The sequence below is a fragment of the Palaemon carinicauda genome, chromosome 12 (genome assembly GCF_036898095.1).
Source record: "Palaemon carinicauda isolate YSFRI2023 chromosome 12, ASM3689809v2, whole genome shotgun sequence".
Lineage (NCBI taxonomy): Eukaryota > Metazoa > Arthropoda > Malacostraca > Decapoda > Palaemonidae > Palaemon > Palaemon carinicauda.
The window spans coordinates 85,478,032-85,503,031 of record NC_090736.1 but is presented as its reverse complement, the minus strand read 5'-3'; positions in this window follow the sequence as shown (position 1 = coordinate 85,503,031).

Sequence of the window (25,000 nt, the reverse complement as noted above, 5' to 3'; positions counted from 1 at the left end):
ATATATATATATATATATATATATATGTATATATATATATATATATATATATATATATATACTACATAAATATATATATATATATATATATATATATATATATACATAAATATATATATATATATATATATATATATATATATATATATATATAATAAATATATATATAACAGATTTTGAGCGAAGCGAAAAATCTATTTTTGGGTGAGGTAGCCATGTCGTCCTGATGGAAGTTCCTAAAAGGTAGCTTCCTAGGGTATATTTGACTACAGTAATATTCCCAGAGAATTTTACCTTAAGGTATCCAGAATTCTAACTCATGGAGCGAATATCCCTAAATAGTCTCACAGGGATATCGCATAATATCAGAGGACGTATTCTTGACACGTCACATAGCTATCTTCACCCCGAACAGCATTAACGCTTTGAGGGGTTACAGTGACAAGAATCTGGAACGAGAATGAAAAGAAAGCCGCTCATAAGGCATCTTTCCTATTCCGTTTCCTGTGTGTATCTGATGAAGGAGGTAGAGCCCTCTTTATTCCTTGTAGCGATATCCGAGGTGCTACAGATACTGTACTATAGGGAGGGGTCAATAAGCCCTTTTACAATAAAAGGAAGGGCGGGTCCATCAGGACGACATGGCTACCTCACCCAAAAATAGATTTTTGGGCTAAGGCCATGTCGTCCTCATGGAAGTTTACCAGAGCATTACTGTATCTGTGGATTCTCAATCGGTGCCGTACTGTCAAGAAAGTATTTTCCTGGTCCGTATAGACCTAGAGACCTATGATGTTACTGTCATACACCATTTCATCTAAGCATGAACTATGTTAGTGCTTCCTGCCCCCTACAGGGAAGAGTTGTACTAGACTCTGGAAAAAGTCTCGAGGAGTACATAATAACTATGGATGACAAAATGACAAGCTTGTATACTGGTCTCGCCCTATACATTATAAAGCAAAGTTTGTATAAGAGTAACCAATGTATGTATGAATTTGTGACACCTTCCCCAATCTGACTACTCTTATTAACTATTGGATAACGGTTGTATCCGCATAGGAACAAATTTTGCCTCTCTGCCACTATCCCGTTAGGGTACCATGTCAACCCTTCCTAAGGAAGGATTAAAGTGAGTGGACTCTTCCTTGAATCATGGAACAATCTTAAAAGACATACCATGATAAAAATATCCATATTTTAATTATAATGCTCAGTACATTTCTAATAAAATGAGTGTGGGCTAATGAACTAGTTTATTAAAATTTAATAAACGTACATATCAGATCAACATTTACAAAATTTATATAATGTGGATGATATGCATTAAAGCATAAAGAAACACAGTCAACAGAAAATATTGTTTCGTCTACTAGGAAACAGATTTGCCACTTCAATTGAATTATTAATAATAATGATATAGTCTGTATACTGTTTATATACACTAGCGTAAGAAACGCTTGGCACAAGTGTCCGTATTATGCTATAGTTCACCGACGTCAATGGAACAGTTCCTAAGGACACTTTCGTGGCCTATGTGGCTTAATGTGTAGTAACAAACAGTGACTACACACGCACCCTCTTAATTAAACTTCCCAAATTAATTACACTGTTCCTCGCAGATTTAAAACAGAAGGTTAAAGAATTCTACCTGCTGCTACCACAGACCTCTTAAGTTGCTCCACTTGCTTTGCATAGTGCATAAAGAACACCTTGGATGACCACCAGCCGGTGTACAAACAAGGATGTTCAAAGTCCATATAACTAAAGAAATTTTATGGAAGAGGCAACTTTCCTCGAATCATGACTAACGGGTGTACTGTCTGGATCCGGTCTGCGAATAACACGGGTGATTTTCGCCCTTAGTAATAGATAACTTTGAACCCAGGGTTTCTCTTCTGAACAAGTGTTCTCCCATAAAGTCTGAAGTTCTATGAAGATACACCTTTAGGCACTCCACTGGACATAGAGATGCATCTTCCTTCAGAGAGCAGCGTGGTGGGTAGCTTGTTCCTGGTAAGAAACGTTGGGTCTGGAAATAGATTCAGTTCTCCCTCCAAGAACTGGACGTGGCCTTCCTCTCTAGAGAGAGCCACTATTTCACTAACTCTGGCCCCCAAAGCGAGTACAAACAGAAATATGACTTAAATTCAAAACCTTCTAAGCGCATTCCTCATTGTTCATTATTTATACACAATGAAGAATCATATCTAATGACCATGCAAAGGGTCTTTGGAGGCGCTGAAGGGCTAAGCCCAGCATGGGCCTTTGTAGTTCATTAAGAACGTCGTTAGAAAGGTCGACCTGTAAGGCATATGGTATCTGACTTGTCAAGGTAGGCTTGAACAATAGAATTGTGTTGGCTGCTAAACCTTGCTCATGAAGGTGAATGAAGAATGATAAATAGGAATCTGTCGAGATTTCTTTTGGTTTCTTCGCCTTGACAAAGGATATCTGTTTCTTCCCTTAAGCCTCATAATATCTTCTGGTTTCCTCAAAAAGTCTAAACTGACTTTTAACACCGAATCTTTTTCTCATCGCTAAGGAGAGAACATCATGAGCTGTAGGTTCAGTGTTTTCTGTGATGAAGCGAAGACAGTCGACTTCTGTACTCGCTGAGACAGGGACGGATCCGGTAGTGGTACGAATTTTAGTTGTAGTTCCAATGCCAGAGTGAACCACACGCTATTTGGCCACTTGTGGGCCACTATTGCTGCTTTCCCTTTGAAGGATCTCAGCTTATCAAGAACATTCAAAAGGAGGTTGTGCGGAGGGAACAGATAAATATTGGGCCATCAGTTCCAGTCTAGGGACATAGCGTCCACTGCCTCCGCTAGCGGATCCTCGTATGGAGACACGTAACAATCTATTTTCTTGTTATCTTTCGTCGCAAAGAGGTCTATCTGCCGCTCCGGGCCTTGACTTGAGATGAAGGAGAACGATCCTGCGTCTAGGGACCATTCTGACTCTATTGGTGTAAACCTAGATAGAGCGTCCACTGTCACATTGCGGAACCCTTGAATGTGAACTGCTGACAGGTGCCATTGGACTACGGCTTGAGAAGCGTTCACAGTCGAGTCGGTAGAGGTCTTATTAGATCTCTTCGCGCGTTTGATGCGTATTTCCTCCAGACTCCTGTTGCATCCTTTAGCTGTGCTCTTAGCACTGGGTCTGTTATCGAAGCAAACTGTAGAGAGCCCAGCACTCTCTCCTGTTTGCGTCTTGATATCCGTTTGGATATCAATAGTCTCTTGACAGATCCTGCTATTTCTTTCCTCTTCTTCCCAGGAATGGAAAGGCGATGTGACTCCAAATTCCAGTGGATTCCCAATCACTGAAATTTTTGAGCTAGAGAAAGTCGAGACTTTTTTATGTTGATCTTGAATCCCACATGTTCCAGGAACTGGATCACTATCTTAGAAGCTTGCATGCATTCTGTCCTGGATGTTGTCCACACCAGCCAGTCGTCCAAGTAGGCTACTACTTGGACCTGTTGGTGGGTAGCTTGTTCCTGGTAAGAAACGTTGGGTCTGGAAATAGATTCAGTTCTCCCTCCAAGAACTGGACGTGGCCTTCCTCTCTAGAGAGAGCCACTATTTCACTAACTCTGGCCCCCAAAGCGAGTACAAACAGAAATATGACTTAAATTCAAAACCTTCTAAGCGCATTCCTTATTTTTCATTATTTATACACAATGAAGAATCATATCTAATGACCATGCAAAGGGTCTTTGGAGGCGCTGAAGGGCTAAGCCCAGCATGGGCCTTTGTAGTTCATTAAGAACGTCGTTAGAAAGGTCGACCTGTAAGGCATATGGTATCTGACTTGTCAAGGTAGGCTTGAACAATAGAATTGTGTTGGCTGCTAAACCTTGCTCATGAAGGTGGATGAAGAGTGATAAATAGGAATCTGTCGAAATTTCTTTTGGTTTCTTCGCCTTGACAAAGGATATCTGTTTCTTCCCTTAAGCCTCATAATATCTTCTGGTTTCCTCAAAAAGTCTAAACTGACTTTTAACACCGAATCTTTTTCTCATCGCTAAGGAGAGAACATCATGAGCTGTAGGTTCAGTGTTTTCTGTGATGAAGCGAAGACAGTCGACTTCTGTACTCGCTGAGACAGGGACGGATCCGGTAGTGGTACGAATTTTAGTTGTAGTTCCAATGCCAGAGTGAACCACACGCTATTTGGCCACTTGTGGGCCACTATTGCTGCTTTCCCTTTGAAGGATCTCAGCTTATCGAGAACCTTCAAAAGGAGGTTGTGCGGAGGGAACAGATAAATATTGGGCCATCAGTTCCAGTCTAGGGACATAGCGTCCACTGCCTCCGCTAACGGATCCTCGTATGGAGACACGTAACAATCTATTTTCTTGTTGTCTTTCGTCGCAAAGAGGTCTATCTGCAGCTCCGGGCCTTGACTTGAGATGAAGGAGAACGATCCTGCGTCTAGGGACCATTCGGACTCTATTGGTGTAAACCTAGATAGAGCGTCCACTGTCACATTGCGGAACCCTTGAATGTGAACTGCTGACAGGTGCCATTGGACTACGGCTTGAGAAGCGTTCACAGTCGAGTCGGTAGAGGTCTTATTAGATCTCTTCGCGCGTTTGATGCGTACTTCCTCCAGACTCCTGTTGCATCCTTTAGCTGTGCTCTTAGCACTGGGTCTGTTATCGAAGCAAACTGTAGAGAGCCCAGCACTCTCTCCTGTTTGCGTCTTGATATCCGTTTGGATATCAATAGTCTCTTGACAGATCTTGCTATTTCTTTCCTCTTCTTCCCAGGAATGGAAAGTCGATGTGACTCCAAATTCCAGTGGATTCCCAATCACTGAAATTTTCGAGCTAGAGAAAGTCGAGACTTTTTTATGTTGATCTTGAATCCCAGATGTTCCAGGAACTGGATCACTATCTTAGAAGCTTGCATGCATTCTGTCCTGGATGCTGTCCACACCAGCCAGTCGTCCAAGTAGGCTACTACTTGGACCTGTTGGTGGGTAGCTTGTTCCTGGTAAGAAACGTTGGGTCTGGAAATAGATTCAGTTCTCCCTCCAAGAACTGGACGTGGCCTTCCTCTCTAGAGAGAGCCACTATTTCACTAACTCTGGCCCCCAAAGCGAGTACAAACAGAAATACGACCTAAATTCAAAACCTTCTAAGCGCATTCCTCATTGTTCATTATTTATACACAATGAAGAATCATATCTAATGACCATGCAAAGGGTCTTTGGAGGCGGTGAAGGGCTAAGCCCAGCATGGGCCTTTGTAGTTCATTAAGAACGTCGTTAGAAAGGTCGACCTGTAAGGCATATGGTATCTGACTTGTCAAGGTAGGCTTGAACAATAGAATTGTGTTGGCTGCTAAACCTTGCTCATGAAGGTGAATGAAGAATGATAAATAGGAATCTGTCGAGATTTCTTTTGGTTTCTTCGCCTTGACAAAGGATATCTGTTTCTTCCCTTAAGCCTCATAATATCTTCTGGTTTCCTCAAAAAGTCTAAACTGACTTTTAACACCGAATCTTTTTCTCATCGCTAAGGAGAGAACCTCATGAGCTGTAGGTTCAGTGTTTTCTGTGATGAAGCGAAGACAGTCGACTTCTGTACTCGCTGAGACAGGGACGGATCCGGTAGTGGTACGAATTTTAGTTGTAGTTCCAATGCCAGAGTGAACCACACGCTATTTGGCCACTTGTGGGCCACTATTGCTGCTTTCCCTTTGAAGGATCTCAGCTTATCGAGAACCTTCAAAAGGAGGTTGTGCGGAGGGAACAGATAAATATTGGGCCATCAGTTCCAGTCTAGGGACATAGCGTCCACTGCCTCCGCTAGCGGATCCTCGTATGGAGACACGTAACAATCTATTTTCTTGTTGTCTTTCGTCGCAAAGAGGTCTATCTGCAGCTCCAGGCCTTGACTTGAGATGAAGGAGAACGATCCTGCGTCTAGGGACCATTCTGACTCTATTGGTGTAAACCTAGATAGAGCGTCCACTGTCACATTGCGGAACCCTTGAATGTGAACTGCTGACAGGTGCCATTGGACTACGGCTTGAGAAGCGTTCACAGTCGAGTCGGTAGAGGTCTTATTAGATCTCTTCGCGCGTTTGATGCGTATTTCCTCCAGACTCCTGTTGCATCCTTTAGTTGTGCTCTTAGCACTGGGTCTGTTATCGAAGCAAACTGTAGAGAGCCCAGCACTCTCTCCTGTTTGCGTCTTGATATCCGTTTGGATATCAATAGTCTCTTGACAGATCCTGCTATTTCTTTCCTCTTCTTCCCAGGAATGGAAAGTCGATGTGACTCCAAATTCCAGTGGATTCCCAATCACTGAAATTTTTGAGCTAGAGAAAGTCGAGACTTTTTTATGTTGATCTTGAATCCCAGATGTTCCAGGAACTGGATCACTATCTTAGAAGCTTGCATGCATTCTGTCCTGGATGCTGTCCACACCAGCCAGTCGTCCTGGTAGGCTACTACTTGGACCTGTTGGTGGGTAGCTTGTTCCTGGTAAGAAACGTTGGGTCTGGAAATAAATCCGTTTCTCCCTCCAAGAACTGGACGTGGCCTTCCTCTCTAGAGAGAGCCACTATTTCACTAACTCTGGCCCCCAAAGCGAGTACAAACAGAAATATGACTTAAATTCAAAACCTTCTAAGCGCATTCCTCATTGTTCATTATTTATACACAATGAAGAATCATATCTAATGACCATGCAAAGGGTCTTTGGAGGCGCTGAAGGGCTAAGCCCAGCATGGGCCTTTGTAGTTCATTAAGAACGTCGTTAGAAAGGTCAACCTGTAAGGCATATGGTATCTGACTTGTCAAGGTAGGCTTGAACAATAGAATTGTGTTGGCTGCTAAACCTTGCTCATGAAGGTGAATGAAGAATGATAAATAGGAATCTGTCGAAATTTCTTTTGGTTTCTTCGCCTTGACAAAGGATATCTGTTTCTTCCCTTAAGCCTCATAATATCTTCTGGTTTCCTCAAAAAGTCTAAACTGACTTTTAACACCGAATCTTTTTCTCATCGCTAAGGAGAGAACATCATGAGCTGTAGGTTCAGTGTTTTCTGTGATGAAGCGAAGACAGTCGACTTCTGTACTCGCTGAGACAGGGACGGGTCCGGTAGTGGTACGAATTTTAGTTGTAGTTCCAATGCCAGAGTGAACCACACGCTATTTGGCCACTTGTGGGCCACTATTGCTGCTTTCCCTTTGAAGGATCTCAGCTTATCGAGAACCTTCAAAAGAAGGTTGTGCGGAGGGAACAGATAAATATTGGGCCATCAGTTCCAGTCTAGGGACATAGCGTCCACTGCCTCCGCTAGCGGATCCTCGTATGGAGACACGTAACAATCTATTTTCTTGTTGTCTTTCGTCGCAAAGAGGTCTATCTGCAGCTCCGGGCCTTGACTTGAGATGAAGGAGAACGATCCTGCGTCTAGGGACCATTCTGACTCTATTGGTGTAAACCTAGATAGAGCGTCCACTGTCACATTGCGGAACCCTTGAATGTGAACTGCTGACAGGTGCCATTGGACTACGGCTTGAGAAGCGTTCACAGTCGAGTCGGTAGAGGTCTTATTAGATCTCTTCGCGCGTTTGATGCGTATTTCCTCCAGACTCCTGTTGCATCCTTTAGCTGTGCTCTTAGCACTGGGTCTGTTATCGAAGCAAACTGTAGAGAGCCCAGCACTCTCTGCTGTTTGTGTCTTGATATCCGTTTGGATATCAATAGTCTCTTGACATATCCTGCTATTTCTTTCCTCTTCTTCCCAGGAATGGAAAGTCGATGTGACTCCAAATTCCAGTGGATTCCCAATCACTGAAATTTTTGAGCTAGAGAAAGTCGAGACTTTTTTATGTTGATCTTGAATCCCAGATGTTCCAGGAACTGGATCACTATCTTAGAAGCTTGCATGCATTCTGTCCTGGATGCTGTCCACACCAGCCAGTCGTCCAAGTAGGCTACTACTTGGACCTGTTGGTGGGTAGCTTGTTCCTGGTAAGAAACGTTGGGTCTGGAAATAGATTCAGTTCTCCCTCCAAGAACTGGACGTGGCCTTCCTCTCTAGAGAGAGTCACTCTTTCACTAACTCTGGCCACCAAAGCGAGTACAAACAGAAATATGACTTAAATTCAAAACCTTCTAAGCGCATTCCTCATTGTTCATTATTTATACACAATGAAGAATCATATCTAATGACCATGCAAAGGGTCTTTGGAGGCGCTGAAGGGCTAAGCACAGCATGGGCCTTTGTAGTTCATTAAGAACGTCGTTAGAAAGGTCGACCTGTAAGGCATATGGTATCTGACTTGTCAAGGTAGGCTTGAACAATAGAATTGTGTTGGCTGCTAAACCTTGCTCATGAAGGTGAATGAAGAATGATAAATAGGAATCTGTCGAGATTTCTTTTGGTTTCTTCGCCTTGTATAAGGATATCTGTTTCTTCCCTTAAGCCTCATAATATCTTCTGGTTTCCTCAAAAAGTCTAAACTGACTTTTAACACCGAATCTTTTTCTCATCGCTAAGGAGAGAACATCATGAGCTGTAGGTTCAGTGTTTTCTGTGATGAAGCGAAGACAGTCGACTTCTGTACTCGCTGAGACAGGGACGGATCCGGTAGTGGTATGAATTTTAGTTGTAGTTCCAATGCTAGAGTGAACCACACGCTATTTGGCCACTTGTGGGCCACTATTGCTGCTTTCCCTTTGAAGGATCTCAGCTTATCGAGAACCTTCAAAAGGAGGTTGTGCGGAGAGAACAGATAAATATTGGGCCATCAGTTCCAGTCTAGGGACATAGCGTCCACTGCCTCCGCTAGCGGATCCTCGTATGGAGACACGTAACAATCTATTTTCTTGTTGTCTTTCGTCGCAAAGAGGTCTATCTGCAGCTCCGGGCCTTGACTTGAGATGAAGGAGAACGATCCTGCGTCTAGGGACCATTCTGACTCTATTGGTGTAAACCTAGATAGAGCGTCCACTGTCACATTGCGGAACCCTTGAATGTGAACTGCTGACAGGTGCCATTGGACTACGGCTTGAGAAGCGTTCACAGTCGAGTCGGTAGAGGTCTTATTAGATCTCTTCGCGCGTTTGATGCGTATTTCCTCCAGACTCCTGTTGCATCCTTTAGCTGTGCTCTTAGCACTGGGTATGTTATCGAAGCAAACTGTAGAGAGCCCAGCACTCTCTCCTGTTTGCGTCTTGATATCCGTTTGGATATCAATAGTCTCTTGACATATCCTGCTATTTCTTTCCTCTTCTTCCCAGGAATGGAAAGTCGATGTGACTCCAAATTCCAGTGGATTCCCAATCACTGAAATTTTTGAGCTAGAGAAAGTCGAGACTTTTTTATGTTGATCTTGAATCCCAGATGTTCCAGGAACTGGATCACTATCTTAGAAGCTTGCATGCATTCTGTCCTGGATGCTGTCCACACCAGCCAGTCGTCCAAGTAGGCTACTACTTGGACCTGTTGGTGGGTAGCTTGTTCCTGGTAAGAAACGTTGGGTCTGGAAATAGATTCAGTTCTCCCTCCAAGAACTGGACGTGGCCTTCCTCTCTAGAGAGAGCCACTATTTCACTAACTCTGGCCCCCAAAGCGAGTACAAACAGAAATATGACTTAAATTCAAAACCTTCTAAGTGCATTCCTCATTGTTCATTATTTATACACAATGAAGAATCATATCTAATGACCATGCAAAGGGTCTTTGGAGGCGCTGAAGGGCTAAGCCCAGCATGGGCCTTTGTAGTTCATTAAGAACGTCGTTAGAAAGGTCGACCTGTAAGGCATATGGTATCTGACTTGTCAAGGTAGGCTTGAACAATAGAATTGTGTTGGCTGGTAAACCTTGCTCATGAAGGTGGATGAAGAATGATAAATAGGAATCTGTCGAGATTTCTTTTGGTTTCTTCGCCTTGACAAAGGATATCTGTTTCTTCCCTTAAGCCTCATAATATCTTCTGGTTTCCTCAAAAAGTCTAAACTGACTTTTAACACCGAATCTTTTTCTCATCGCTAAGGAGAGAACATCATGAGCTGTAGGTTCAGTGTTTTCTGTGATGAAGCGAAGACAGTCGACTTCTGTACTCGCTGAGACAGGGACGGATCCGGTAGTGGTACGAATTTTAGTTGTAGTTCCAATGCCAGAGTGAATCACACGCTATTTGGCCACTTGTGGGCCACTATTGCTGCTTTCCCTTTGAAGGATCTCAGCTTATCGAGAACCTTCAAAAGAAGGTTGTGCGGAGGGAACAGATAAATATTGGGCCATCAGTTCCAGTCTAGGGACATAGCGTCCACTGCCTCCGCTAGCGGATCCTCGTATGGAGACACGTAACAATCTATTTTCTTGTTGTCTTTCGTCGCAAAGAGGTCTATCTGCAGCTCCGGGCCTTGACTTGAGATGAAGGAGAACGATCCTGCGTCTAGGGACCATTCTGACTCTATTGGTGTAAACCTAGATAGAGCGTCCACTGTCACATTGCGGAACCCTTGAATGTGAACTGCTGACAGGTGCCATTGGACTACGGCTTGAGAAGCGTTCACAGTCGAGTCGGTAGAGGTCTTATTAGATCTCTTCGCGCGTTTGATGCGTATTTCCTCCAGACTCCTGTTGCATCCTTTAGCTGTGCTCTTAGCACTGGGTCTGTTATCGAAGCAAACTGTAGAGAGCCCAGCACTCTCTCCTGTTTGCGTCTTGATATCCGTTTGGATATCAATAGTCTCTTGACAGATCTTGCTATTTCTTTCCTCTTCTTCCCAGGAATGGAAAGTCGATGTGACTCCAAATTCCAGTGGATTCCCAATCACTGAAATTTTTGAGCTAGAGAAAGTCGAGACTTTTTCATGTTGATCTTGAATCCCAGATGTTCCAGGAACTGGATCACTATCTTAGAAGCTTGCATGCATTCTATCCTGGATGCTGTCCACACCAGCCAGTCGTCCAAGTAGGCTACTACTTGGACCTGTTGGTGGGTAGCTTGTTCCTGGTAAGAAACGTTGGGTCTGGAAATAGATTCAGTTCTCCCTCCAAGAACTGGACGTGGCCTTCCTCTCTAGAGAGAGCCACTCTTTCACTAACTCTGGCCCCCAAAGCGAGTACAAACAGAAATATGACTTAAATTCAAAACCTTCTAAGCGCATTCCTCATTGTTCATTATTTATACACAATGAAGAATCATATCTAATGACCATGCAAAGGGTCTTTGGAGGCGCTGAAGGGCTAAGCCCAGCATGGGCCTTTTTAGTTCATTAAGAACGTCGTTAGAAAGGTCGACCTGTAAGGCATATGGTATCTGACTTGTCAAGGTAGGCTTGAACAATAGAATTGTGTTGGCTGCTAAACCTTGCTCATGAAGGTGAATGAAGAATGATAAATAGGAATCTGTCGAGATTTCTTTTGGTTTCTTCGCCTTGTATAAGGATATCTGTTTCTTCCCTTAAGCCTCATAATATCTTCTGGTTTCCTCAAAAAGTCTAAACTGACTTTTAACACCGAATCTTTTTCTCATCGCTAAGGAGAGAACATCATGAGCTGTAGGTTCAGTGTTTTCTGTGATGAAGCGAAGACAGTTGACTTCTGTACTCGCTGAGACAGGGACGGATCCGGTAGTGGTACGAATTTTAGTTGTAGTTCCAATGCCAGAGTGAACCACAGCTATTTGGCCACTTGTGGGCCACTATTGCTGCTTTCCCTTTGAAGGATCTCAGCTTATCGAGAACCTTCAAAAGGAGGTTGTGCGGAGGGAACAGATAAATATTGTGCCATCAGTTCCAGTCTAGGGACATAGCGTCCACTGCCTCCGCTAGCGGATCCTCGTATGGAGACACGTAACAATCTATTTTCTTGTTGTCTTTCGTCGCAAAGAGGTCTATCTGCAGCTCCGGGCCTTGATTTGAGATGAAGGAGAACGATCCTGCGTCTAGGGACCATTCTGACTCTATTGGTGTAAACTTAGATAGAGCGTCCACTGTCACATTGCGGAACCCTTGAATGTGAACTGCTGACAGGTGCCATTGGACTACGGCTTGAGAAGCGTTCACAGTCGAGTCGGTAGAGGTCTTATTAGATCTCTTCGCGCGTTTGATGCGTACTTCCTCCAGACTCCTGTTGCATCCTTTAGCTGTGCTCTTAGCACTGGGTCTGTTATCGAAGCAAACTGTAGAGAGCCCAGCACTCTCTCCTGTTTGCGTCTTGATATCCGTTTGGATATCAATAGTCTCTTGACAGATCCTGCTATTTCTTTCCTCTTCTTCCCAGGAATGGAAAGTCGATGTGACTCCAAATTCCAGTGGATTCCCAATCACTGAAATTTTTGAGCTGGAGAAAGTCGAGACTTTTTTATGTTGATCTTGAATCCCAGATGTTCCAGGAACTGGATCACTATCTTAGAAGCTTGCATGCATTCTGTCCTGGATGCTGTCCACACCAGCCAGTCGTCCAAGTATGCTACTACTTGGACCTGTTGGTGGGTAGCTTGCTCCTGGTAAGAAACGTTGGGTCTCTCTAGAGAGAGCCACTATTTCACTAACTCTGGCCCCCAAAGCGAGTACAAACAGAAATATGACCTAAATTCAAAACCTTCTAAGCACATTCCTCATTGTTCATTATTTATACACAATGAAGAATCATGTCTAATGACCATGCAAAGGGTCTTTGGAGGCGCTGAAGGGCTAAGCCCAGCATGGGCCTTTGTAGTTCATTAAGAACGTCGTTAGAAAGGTCAACCTGTAAGGCATATGGTATCTGACTTGTCAAGGTAGGCTTGAACAATAGAATTGTGTTGGCTGCTAAACCTTGCTCATGAAGGTGAATGAAGAATGATAAATAGGAATCTGTCGAGATTTCTTTTGGTTTCTTCGCCTTGTATAAGGATATCTGTTTCTTCCCTTAAGCCTCATAATATCTTCTGGTTTCCTCAAAAAGTCTAAACTGACTTTTAACACCGAATCTAGTTCTCATCGCTAAGGAGAGAACATCATGAGCTGTAGGTTCAGTGTTTTCTGTGATGAAGCGAAGACAGTCGACTTCTGTACTCGCTGAGACAGGGACGGATCCGGTAGTGGTACGAATTTTAGTTGTAGTTCCAATGCCAGAGTGAACCACATGCTATTTGGCCACTTGTGGGCCACTATTGCTGCTTTCCTTTGAAGGATCTCAGCTTATCGAGAACCTTCAAAAGGAGGTTGTGCGGAGGGAACAGATAAATATTGGGCCATCAGTTCCAGTCTAGGGACATAGCGTCCACTGCCTCCGCTAGCGGATCCTCGTATGGAGACACGTAACAATCTATTTTCTTGTTGTCTTTCGTCGCAAAGAGGTCTACTGTATCTGCAGCTCCGGGCCTTGACTTGAGATGAAGGAGAACGATCCTGCGTCTAGGGACCATTCTGACTCTATTGGTGTAAACCTAGATAGAGCGTCCACTGTCACATTGCGGAACCCTTGAATGTGAACTGCTGACAGGTGCCATTGGACTACGGCTTGAGAAGCGTTCACAGTCGAGTCGGTAGAGGTCTTATTTGATCTCGTCGCGCGTTTGATGCGTATTTCCTCCAGACTCCTGTTGCATCCTTTAGCTGTGCTCTTAGCACTGGGTCTGTTATCGAAGCAAACTGTAGAGAGCCCAGCACTCTCTCCTGTTTGCGTCTTGATATCCGTTTGGATATCAATAGTCTCTTGACAGATCCTGCTATTTCTTTCCTCTTCTTCCCAGGAATGGAAAGTCGATGTAACTCCAAATTCCAGTGGATTCCCAATCACTGAAATTTTTGAGCTAGAGAAAGTCGAGACTTTTTTATGTTGATCTTGAATCCCAGATGTTCCAGGAACTGGATCACTATCTTAGAAGCTTGCATGCATTCTGTCCTGGATGCTGTCCACACCAGCCAGTCGTCCAAGTAGGCTACTACTTGGACCTGTTGGTGGGTAGCTTGTTCCTGGTAAGAAACGTTGGGTCTGGAAATAGATTCAGTTCTCCCTCCAAGAACTGGACGTGGCCTTCCTCTCTAGAGAGAGCCACTATTTCACTAACTCTGGCCCCCAAAGCGAGTACAAACGGAAATATGACTTAAATTCAAAACCTTCTAAGCGCATTCCTCATTGTTCATTATTTATACAAAATGAAGAATCATATCTAATAACCATGCAAAGGGTCTTTGGAGGCGCTGAAGGGCTAAGCCCAGCATGGGCCTTTGTAGTTCATTAAGAACATCGTTAGAAAGGTCGACCTGTAAGGCATATGGTATCTGACTTGTCAAGGTAGGCTTGAACAATAGAATTGTGTTGGCTGCTAAACCTTGCTCATGAAGGTGAATGGAGAATGATAAATAGGAATCTGTCGAAATTTCTTTTGGTTTCTTCGCCTTGACAAAGGATATCTGTTTCTTCCCTTAAGCCTCATAATATCTTCTGGTTTCCTCAAAAAGTCTAAACTGACTTTTAACACCGAATATTTTTCTCATCGCTAAGGAGAGAACATCATGAGATGTAGGTTCAGTGTTTTCTGTGATGAAGCGAAGACAGTCAACTTCTGTACTCGCTGAGACAGGGACGGATCCGGTAGTGGTACGAATTTTAGTTGTAGTTCCAATGCCAGAGTGAACCTCACGCTATTTGGCCACTTGTGGGCCACTATTGCTGCTTTCCCTTTGAAGGATCTCAGCTTATCGAGAACCTTCAAAAGGAGGTTGTGCGGAGGGAACAGATAAATATTGGGCCATCAGTTCCAGTCTAGGGACATAGCGTCCACTGCCTCCGCTAGCGGATCCTCGTATGGAGACACGTAACAATCTATTTTCTTGTTGTCTTTCGTCGCAAAGAGGTCTATCTGCAGCTCCGGGCCTTGACTTGAGATGAAGGAGAACGATCCTGCGTCTAGGGACCATTCTGACTCTATTGGTGTAAACCTAGATAGAGCGTCCACTGTCACATTGCGGAACCCTTGAATGTGAACTGCTGACAGGTGCCATTGGACTACGGCTTGAGAAGCGTTTACAGTCGAGTCGGTAGAGGTCTTATTAGATCTCTTCGCGCGTTTGATGCGTATTTCCTCCAGACTCCTGTTGCATCCTTTAGCTGTGCTCTTAGCACTGGGTCTGTTATCGAAGCAAACTGTAGAGAGCCCAGCACTCTCTCCTGTTTGCGTCTTGATATCCGTTTGGATATCAATAGTCTTTTGACAGATCCTGCTATTTCTTTCCTCTTCTTCCCAGGAATGGAAAGTCGATGTGACTCCAAATTCCAGTGGATTCCCAATCACTGAAATTTTCGAGCTAGAGAAAGTCGAGACTTTTTTATGTTGATCTTGAATCCCAGATGTTCCAGGAACTGGATCACTATCTTAGAAGCTTGCATGCATTCTGTCCTGGATGCTGTCCACACCAGCCAGTCGTCCAAGTAGGCTACTACTTGGACCTGTTGGTGGGTAGCTTGTTCCTGGTAAGAAACGTTGGGTCTGGAAATAGATTCAGTTCTCCCTCCAAGAACAGGACGTGGCCTTCCTCTCTAGAGAGAGCCACTATTTCACTAACTCTGGCCCCCAAAGCGAGTACAAACAGAAATATGACTTAAATTCAAAACCTTCTAAGTGCATTCCTCATTGTTCATTATTTATATACAATGAAGAATCATATCTAATGACCATGCAAAGGGTCTTTGGAGGCGCTGAAGGGCTAAGCCCAGCATGGGCTTTTGTAGTTCATTAAGAACGTCGTTAGAAAGGTCAACCTGTAAGGCATATGGTATCTGACTTGTCAAGGTAGGCTTGAAAAATAGAATTGTGTTGGCTGCTAAACCTTGCTCATGAAGGTGAATGAAGAATGATAAATAGGAATCTGTCGAAATTTCTTTTGGTTTCTTCGCCTTGACAAAGGATATCTGTTTCTTCCCTTAAGCCTCATAATATCTTCTGGTTTCCTCAAAAAGTCTAAACTGACTTTTAACACCGAATCTTTTTCTCATCGCTAAGGAGAGAACATCATGAGCTGTAGGTTCAGTGTTTTCTGTGATGAAGTGAAGACAGTCGACTTCTGTACTCGCTGAGACAGGGACGGATCCGGTAGTGGTACGAATTATAGTTGTAGTTCCAATGCCAGAGTGAACCACACGCTATTTGGCCACTTGTGGGCCACTATTGCTGCTTTCCCTTTGAAGGATCTCAGCTTATCGAGAACCTTCAAAAGGAGGTTGTGCGGAGGGAACAGATAAATATTGGGCCATCAGTTCCAGTCTAGGGACATAGCGTCCACTGCCTCCGCTAGCGGATCCTCGTATGGAGACACGTAACAATCTATTTTCTTGTTGTCTTTCGTCGCAAAGAGGTCTATCTGCAGCTCCGGGCCTTGACTTGAGATGAAGGAGAACGATCCTGCGTCTAGGGACCATTCTGACTCTATTGGTGTAAACCTAGATAGAGCGTCCACTGTCACATTGCGGAACCCTTGAATGTGAACTGCTGACAGGTGCCATTGGACTACGGCTTGAGAAGCGTTCACAGTCGAGTCGGTAGAGGTCTTATTAGATCTCTTCGCGCGTTTGATGCGTACTTCCTCCAGACTCCTGTTGCATCCTTTAGCTGTGCTCTTAGCACTGGGTCTGTTATCGAAGCAAACTGTAGAGAGCCCAGCACTCTCTCCTGTTTGCGTCTTGATATCCGTTTGGATATCAATAGTCTCTTGACAGATCCTGCTATTTCTTTCCTCTTCTTCCCAGGAATGGAAAGTCGATGTGACTCCAAATTCCAGTGGATTCCCAATCACTGAAATTTTTGAGCTAGAGAAAGTCGAGACTTTTTTATGTTGATCTTGAATCCCAGATGTTCCAGGAACTGGATCACTATCCTAGAAGCTTGCATGCATTCTGTCCTGGATGCTGTCCACACCAGCCAGTCGTCCAAGTAGGCTACTACTTGGACCTGTTGGTGGGTAACTTGTTCCTGGTAAGAAACGTTGGGTCTGGAAATAGATTCAGTTCTCCCTCCAAGAACTGGACGTGGCCTTCCTCTCTAGAGAGAGCCACTATTTCACTAACTCTGGCCCCCAAAGCGAGTACAAACAGAAATATGACTTAAATTCAAAACCTTCTAAGCGCATTCCTAATTGTTCATTATTTATACACAATGAAGAATCATGTCTAATAACCATGCAAAGGGTCTTTGGAGGCACTGAAGGGCTAAGCCCAGCATGGGCCTTTGTAGTTCATTAAGAACGTGGTTAGAAAGGTCAACCTGTAAGGCATATGATATCTGACTTGTCAAGGTAGGCTTGAACAATAGAATTGTGTTGGCTGCTAAACCTTGCTCATGAAGGTGAATTAAGAATGATAAATAGGAATCTGTCGAGATTTCTTTTGGTTTCTTCACCTTGACAAAGGATATCTGTTTCTTCCCTTAAGCCTCATAATATCTTCTGGTTTCCTCAAAAAGTCTAAACTGACTTTTAACACCGAATCTTTTTCTCATCGCTAAGGAGAGAACCTCATGAGCTGTAGGTTCAGTGTTTTCTGTGATGAAGCGAAGACAGTCGACTTCTGTACTCGCTGAGACAGGGACGGATCCGGTAGTGGTACGAATTTTAGTTGTAGTTCCAATGCCAGAGTGAACCACACGCTATTTGGCCACTTGTGGGCCACTATTGCTGCTTTCCCTTTGAAAGATCTCAGCTTATCGAGAACATTCAAAAGGAGGTTGTGCGGAGGGAACAGATAAATATTGGGCCATCAGTTCCAGTCTAGGGACATAGCGTCCACTGCCTCCGCTAGCGGATCCTCGTATGGAGACACGTAACAATCTATTTTCTTGTTGTCTTTCGTCGCAAAGAGGTCTATCTGCAGCTCCGGGCCTTGACTTGAGATGAAGGAGAACGATCCTGCGTCTAGGGACCATTCTGACTCTATTGGTGTAAACCTAGATAGAGCGTCCACTGTCACATTGCGGAACCCTTGAATGTGAACTGCTGACAGGTGCCATTGGACTACGGCTTGAGAAGCGTTCACAGTCGAGTCGGCAGAGGTCTTATTAGATCTCTTCGCGCGTTTGATGCGTATTTCCTCCAGACTCCTGTTGCATCCTTTAGCTGTGCTCTTAGCACTGGGTCTGTTATCGAAGCAAACTGTAGAGAGCCCAGCACTCTCTCCTGTTTGCGTCTTGATATCCGTTTGGATATCAATAGTCTCTTGACAGATCCTGCTATTTCTTTCCTCTTCTTCCCAGGAATGGAAAGTCGATGTGACTCCAAATTCCAGTGGATTCCCAATCACTGAAATTTTTGAGCTAGAGAAAGTCGAGACTTTTTTATGTTGATCTTATATCCCAGATGTTCCAGGAACTGGATCACTATCGTAGAAGCTTGCATGCATTCTGTCCTGGATGCTGTCCACACCAGCCAGTCGTCCAAGTAGGCTACTACTTGGACCTGTTGGTGGGTAGCTTGTTCCTGGTAAGAAACATTGGATCTGGAAATAGATTCAGTTCTCCCTCCAAGAACTGGACGTGGCCTTCCTCTCTAGAGAGAGCCACTATTTCACTAACTCTGGCCCCCAAGCGAGTACAAACAGAAATATGACTTAAATTCAAAACCTTCTAAGCGCATTCCTCATTGTTCATTATTTATACACAATGAAGAATCATATCTAATGACCATGCAAAGGGTCTTTGGAGGCGCTGAAGGGATAAGCCCAGCATGGGCCTTTGTAGTTCATTAAGAACGTCGTTAGAAAGGTCGACCTGTAAGGCATATGGTATCTGACTTGTCAAGGTAGGCTTGAACAATAGAATTGTGTTGGCTGCTAAACCTTGCTCATGAAGGTGAATGAAGAATGATAAATAGGAATCTGTCGAGATTTCTTTTGGTTTCTTCGCCTTGACAAAGGATATCTGTTTCTTCCCTTAAGCCTCATAATGTCTTCTGGTTTCCTCAAAAAGTCTAAACTGACTTTTAACACCGAATCTTTTTCTCATCGCTAAGGAGAGAACATCATGAGCTGTAGGTTCAGTGTTTTCTGTGATGAAGGGAAGACAGTCGACTTCTGTACTCGCTGAGACAGGGACGGATCCGGTAGTGGTACGAATTTTAGTTGTAGTTCCAATGCCAGAGTGAACCACACGCTATTTGGCCACTTGTGGGCCACTATTGCTGCTTTCCCTTTGAAGGATCTCAGCTTATCGAGAACCTTCAAAAGGAGGTTGTGCGGAGGGAACAGATAAATATTGGGCCATCAGTTCCAGTCTAGGGACATAGCGTCCACTGCCTCCGCTAGCGGATCCTCGTATGGAGACACGTAACAATCTATTTTCTTGTTGTCTTTCGTCGCAAAGAGGTCTATCTGCAGCTCCGGGCCTTGACTTGAGATGAAGGAGAACGATCCTGCGTCTAGGGACCATTCTGACTCTATTGGTGTAAACCTAGATAGAGCGTCCACTGTCACATTGCGGAACCCTTGAATGTGAACTGCTGACAGGTGCCGTTGGACTACGGCTTCAGAAGCGTTCACAGTCGAGTCGGTAGAGGTCTTATTAGATCTCTTCGTGCGTTCGATGCGTATTTCCTCCAGACTCCTGTTGCATCCTTTAGCTGTGCTCTTAGCACTGGGTCTGTTATCGAAGCAAACTGTAGAGAGCCCAGCACTCTCTCCTGTTTGCGTCTTGATATCCGTTTGGATATCAATAGTGTCTTGACAGATCCTGCTATTTCTTTCCTCTTCTTCCCAGGAATGGAAAGTCGATGTGACTCCAAATTCCAGTGGATTCCCAATCACTGAAATTTTTGAGCTAGAGAAAGTCGAGACTTTTTTATGTTGATCTTGAATCCCAGATGTTCCAGCAACTGGATCACTATCTTAGAAGCTTGCATGCATTCTGTCCTGGATGCTGTCCACACCAGCCAGTCGTCCAAGTAGGCTACTACTTGGACCCCCTTTAGGTGTAATTGATGACTGCTGCGTTCGCGAGCTTCGTGAAAATTCTTGGGGCTATGTTTAGCCCGAAAGGCATGGCTCTGAAGGTGTAACTTGAAGCCTAGGTAGGAGGAGAGGTGACGATTAACTGGAACGTGCCAATAAGCGTCAGACAAGTCTATAGAAACAGCATATGCCTTTTTGGGCAGTTGGGTCCTTATGTATTGAAGTGTGAGCATTCTGAACTTGTAGTTCCCTATGAAATTGTTGAGTGGCGACAAGTCTAGAATGAATCTGAGTTTTCGGAGTCCTTCTTTGGAACACAAAACAGCCTTCCTTGGAATTTGATGGACTTAACTTTCCAGATTACTCTTTTTGTCTAAGAGCTCTCAGACATATTCTTCCAGAATGGGGGTTGAGTGTTGGAAGAATTGAGGAAATTGAGGTGGAGGACTGCTCCAGGTCCAACCTAGTCCATTCTTCATTAGGCTGTGGGCCCAGGGATCGAAGGTCCAGTGATCCATAAATAGCTGTAGTCTCCCTCCTACTGGAAGTATTTCACTTCTGCTGTTGTGGACCTGAGGCCTGGCCTCCTTGACCGCGTCCTCCCCTGGATCCCCTTCCTCTTGAAGGGCGTATAGAAGAACTTCTGGCTGTTCCTCTAGCTTTCAAACGAAAGGAAGAAGTCTGCCTTTCGAAGGCTGGGTTAAAAACTGGCGACTGTGTTGCCACTTGTTGAGGTACCAGCTGGTACGTGATTGGAGGTTCTGCCACTATCTGAGGCACCGCGGTCACAGGAAGTTGTTGATGTTGCTGTCTGTAGGGTTTAGTAGGCCGAGAGGATGGCCTAGGCCTTTTTGTCTTCTTCTTGGGTTGGAGACCCTCATCTAGAGAAGACTTTCTCTTAAGATCTAAGCCCCACTTTTTGAGAAGGTTCCTATTCTCTGTGGTGGCCTTGTCTACTACCTCTTTAACCACTTCATTGGGAAAGAGGTCTTTACCCTAGATACGAGAGGATATCAGTCTCCTCGGTTCGTGCCTCACCGCAGCCGAGGCGAACACGAACTCTCTACAGGTTCTCCTAGATTTAATAAAGCTATAGAGATCCTTCGTAACTGTATCCAGATGGGTTTTGGCAACTACCATGAACATGTCCTGTTTCTTGGGGTCACTTGCCATCGTTTTTAATGTCGTTTGCAACGACATCGATGCCGCAAGTCTGTCCTTCGTCTCTTGCTCTCTGCGCAAGAGAACATCCGACAGTTTTGGAAGTTCCTAACCGAACTGACGTTCAGCAATATCAGCTTCCAGCTTCCCGACTGAGAAGGTAAGGTGGACGTCCTTCCAGTCTTCTTTGTCCAAGGGCAAGGTCAGAGATAACGGCTTGCACTCCTCCAAGGAGGGGCATGGTTTCCCTGCCTTCAACGCCTTTAAGGCTGCCTTATATCCCTTTTCCATGAAGGGAAAGGCTCTGGTTGGAGAGGCCACAAAGGAGGGAAGCTTCTTACTCAAAGCTGGCACCTTTGAGTTCGTGAAGCCCCTCTCTTTCATGGAGCCCGCTAGTAACGCCTGTGCTTTACTATGGTCAAGAACTATGACCTCCTTCGGCTCCGTCTCCTCTTTTGAGGCTGGAGAATTGCTCCCAACTTTTCTGATATCACGATCTTCCCGGTTGTCATTGGTATGTTTTTGGCATACCTCCAAGGATTGGTGTCCGAGCCCAAAGGAAGATCCTTCACGTTGAGTCGCTTCTGGGGCCCACATGATGCTGCAAGTCTACGTATCTCCAGTTTCATTGCAGCTTCCTTCTCATCATTCTTTCTTTGAATTTGTTGGATCATCTCAACAATAAAAGAAAGAGTCCTTCCCAGTTCATCTGGGATAGCAGACGATGTAGAGGGAACAGGTTCTGGGTCCGGAACCGATGTAACCGACACCTCGTTGATTTCTTTCTCTTCTACTTGAGGAGCCTGAGACAGCTCCTCCTCCTGACCTTCTCCTAGAAGGTCTTTCTCAGTAGAATCCGACACCTCCGACATCTTATCGTCCAATTGGATGTCTTGAAGGGCGGCCGAGACTTCAGAATCTACCGGATTCTGGGCAGTTGGTATCGCCACCTGAGGCTGAGGAATGACTGCATTAGCCGATGCTTTAGGGAAAAGGTATGCCCTCATCTTGTCATTTGGAAGGTAGGGGCCTGAGGTGTTTTTCTGAAAACCCCTCACCCAGGTTCGTAACTTTTCCCTGGCAGCATCCCTTGACTCCGTCGACTTAGGGTTGTCAAAGGCCTCGGCAATCAGGTTAGAACATACAGTACAAACCTGAGGGTCCCAATACTGGAGATCACCTCTGGAGGCTGTGCATGCTGCGTGCCTCCTGCAGAACTGATGTTCACAGAAGTACTTACTGCGGACATTGCAGAATACACTCCCGCACTTCGGATGGTCCGCCTGTAAAGAAAAGAAAAATCAAGTGAAGGCTTTTCACTTATATTGAAACCTGTAGCTTACACAGTAAAGCTATAAAAGAAAGAAGGAAAGGCACATACTTGTATTTCCTGCCCAGCCAATTGCTGTAACCTCCCAAAATATTAATACTAAGGTTAATTCTATTCTAGAATACCTTATGTAATTTCCTAAACGGAAATTTAAGGTGTAGCTTACACCTTGAAATAAAGTTTTAATATACAGGATAGAATGAATACAGAAAGAACTCACTTTCTATATATTGTACGGTCTCAACAAAAGGCTGTACAAGAAAACATTATGTTGGAAGAACTTTAGTGTTACAACAAACTCTGTACTGTAGTTTATCAATGCAGTGTGTACTACACTACGAATATAGTAACTACTGTACATTGCATGCTGCTGTGCCGGCCAGCATGTACCGGCGTGTGCCAGAACGTGCCGGCCGGCATTTACCCCCGTAAAGTTCAAAGATATACTACCTTTAACTAATAGTCGGCAGGTCACTGGTTCGCAAATGTGTGCCGGCCAGCAATCATTGCTGGCCGGCAGCTGAAAACACTAACATCCGGCTGCCGGCCGCTAATCGTAGTGGCCAGCAGATTTCGGGCTGTGATTCCACTGCCGGCAGGCAAAGGTAGCAATACCCATGTCTGCCGACAGTGGCTAAGAACCAGAGAACTTCAGACTGCCCGGCTGCCGGATTAACAGCCGGCAGCCGGGGTAGGGGAACTAAACACTAGAAAGAGAAACTGTATGGATGTATGGTTATAAGGCGGCATTGCCATACGACCTTCCATCCAGAAAGAGTGAACTTATGGAAGGGGAGAATGTAGCATTCAGGCTTCCAAAGAATCCATAGCCTGCCGGACTCTACCGGCAGACATGGAAAGGAGACCAAGGGAGGTCTGGGGTTCACTCTGCAAAGAACAAGGGGTCTCTGCCGGCCGACACGTAATTGCCAGCCGGCAGAGAGCTGAGCCGGTCCTCCATCCTAACATACACTAGGTACGGCAGTAGGACTGCGGCCAAAAGATAATAAAAGAGAGAGAGGTGGGGAAGGGATAAGGGTCCTATAAACTTCGTTCTAGCAAGAGACACACTCAGCAGTTAGGGAAGCTCATCCTAACCTAGAGTTGTCTATTAGGGAGGAAGACTGGCAATACTTGCTATCCTCCTCCCAATCAGAACAAAGTTAGGTAAAGTTATTTCGCCGGGCAACGGAGAAAACTCATTCTCCAGCCCGAGAAAAACAACACAGGACAGTCTGCTAGACCACTAGAGGAAGGAATCATCTCATACAGAATCCATCAGACGTGGACTAGGGAAGCAAAGCTTCCTGTATCCGCCCCTAACCTAGCAAAGGAGACTCATTCTCTATGCTAGGAAGAAGCAGACCACAGACTAGAAACTCTGATGTTCTGCCCTAACCCAAAAAAACAGTCACTCTGGTTATCAGGTCAGGACAGACATATCCTAGAATAGTTATTCCTGAATTATTGTACAGATAGAACCGCTAGTATTAAGCCTAAGGCTTACTCAGAGGGAGAGAGGGATTGAACTTAGCCTCCGGAGGAGAAAAGAACAATTGGGGATGTGCGAAAGTAAACTACTGTACCTAGGTTACTAGCCTAGGTGCAGTGAGAATCGATTACCTAATTCACCGAAACTCTCTCGTATACAATCTTGGAAAGAAAATTCAACAATATCACATGTATAAAATATTTGCCTATAGCTTCAATAATATAACATTCGGAAAAACTTATATCATGCTTGAAAGTACTAGGGCCAGATGCCTAGGCTACTAAGCCTCGCGAAGGGCAAGATCGGTTACCTAAATCACCGAACTAAAAACTAACCGCATTATATAAGCATTCCTAGAGGAGCTAAATAGCTAGATTATTAAAGCATAACAAACCGGGAACGTAGCTCTAGCTAACTAAATGACCCATAAATAGCGAGCGATAGTATCCAGGATGCCTCCGGTAAGCAACAGCTCTTGTTTACATTAATATCACTTTTGTTATAATTCAAAACGACAAGAACTTACATTTATACATAGTAAAGATAATACTCAACTTTCCAGAGGCAAAAGAGGCCGGAGAAGTCATCAAAATGATGAATTAAATCCAAAATAACGAGAGAACACTAGGGAAAACACCGAGTAGTAGAGCTACACAAAAAGGAATAAAGAGGGCGCTACCACCTTCATCAGATACACACTGGAAACGGAATAGGAGAGATGCCTTATGAGCGGCTCTCTTTTCATTCTCGTTTCAGATTCTTGTCACTGTAACCCCTCAAAGCGTTTATGCTGTTCGGGGTGAAGATAGCTATGTGACGTGTCAAGATTACGTCCTCTGATATTATGCGATATCCCTGTGAGATTATTTAAGGATATTCCCTCCAGGAGTTAGAATTCTGGATACCTTAAGGTAAAATTCTCTGGGAATATCACTGTAGTCAAATATACCCTAGGAAGCAACCTTTTAGGAACTTCCATCAGGACGACATGGCTGAGCCCAAAAATACACACACACACACACACACACACACATATATATATATATATATATATATATATATATATATATATATATATATATATATATATATATATATATATAT